Here is a 682-nt window from a genome sequence, read left to right as displayed (position 1 = left end):
GATGATGATGATGATTTCATCTATATCCCACTTTCCCCTCCACCCCCTTCTTCTTATTATTATTATTACATTTATATCCCATCTCCCCACCAAACTCTTCAGCCACCCCCTGGCTATCGCTATCGCTATCATCATCATCATCATCATCATCATCTATTCTTATTATTGTTGTTGTTGTTGTTATTCGCTTCCCCTCTCCCTCCATTCCCCGCGGATCCCTTGCTGGTCTGATCACGGTTCTACTCCATCTTCCATCCCTGGCCCCTGACTCCTCATGTTCTTAACATGACGCCTCCTGGCTCCCTCCCTCCCTCCCAGAACTCCGGGCAGCAGCTTCCAAAGAGCAGCGCCTTTTCCTCTGCGCTGCTCTGCGCCCCGCGAAGCCCCAGAGAAGCAAGAGCGGACTTGGAAGCCATCCGTGCCCAGAGCCGAGCCTTACCTGAGGGGCTGGTCCTCTGGCTTTCTCAGGCTTCAGGGCGAGTTTTACTGTTCATCTAAAAAGACGCGGATATCCCCTGAATTCGAGCCGGGAGCCCCTCTGTCTTTCTCCCGCCTTCTCCCGCTTCGATTTCGGGTGCTCACGGGGCCCCCAGACCGCCTTGGAGCCCCTCCGGAGGCCTCCAGCCCCGCCGCCACAAGAATCACCTCAGCCGCCTCTTCCTCACGGCAAGAGCCGCCATCT

At 55.7% G+C, this 682-nt stretch overlaps 1 protein-coding gene across 2 annotated transcripts in view; it reads right to left on the bottom strand.

Annotated features, from left to right (window-relative positions):
* LOC121928593 (protein EFR3 homolog A) overlaps nucleotides 1-682 on the bottom strand; it is a 68,092-nt gene extending 67,410 nt beyond the window's left edge. For both annotated transcript variants that reach the window (XM_042463510.1, XM_042463511.1), the window contains exon 1: nucleotides 440-682. The gene's annotated coding sequence lies outside the window, so the exon portion shown is untranslated. The remainder of the gene's footprint in view (nucleotides 1-439) is intronic.

This window comes from Sceloporus undulatus, chromosome 4 (genome assembly GCF_019175285.1).
Source record: "Sceloporus undulatus isolate JIND9_A2432 ecotype Alabama chromosome 4, SceUnd_v1.1, whole genome shotgun sequence".
Lineage (NCBI taxonomy): Eukaryota > Metazoa > Chordata > Lepidosauria > Squamata > Phrynosomatidae > Sceloporus > Sceloporus undulatus.
Note: the sequence above shows the minus strand (reverse complement) of the source record. Positions and strands in the feature narration are given on the sequence as shown.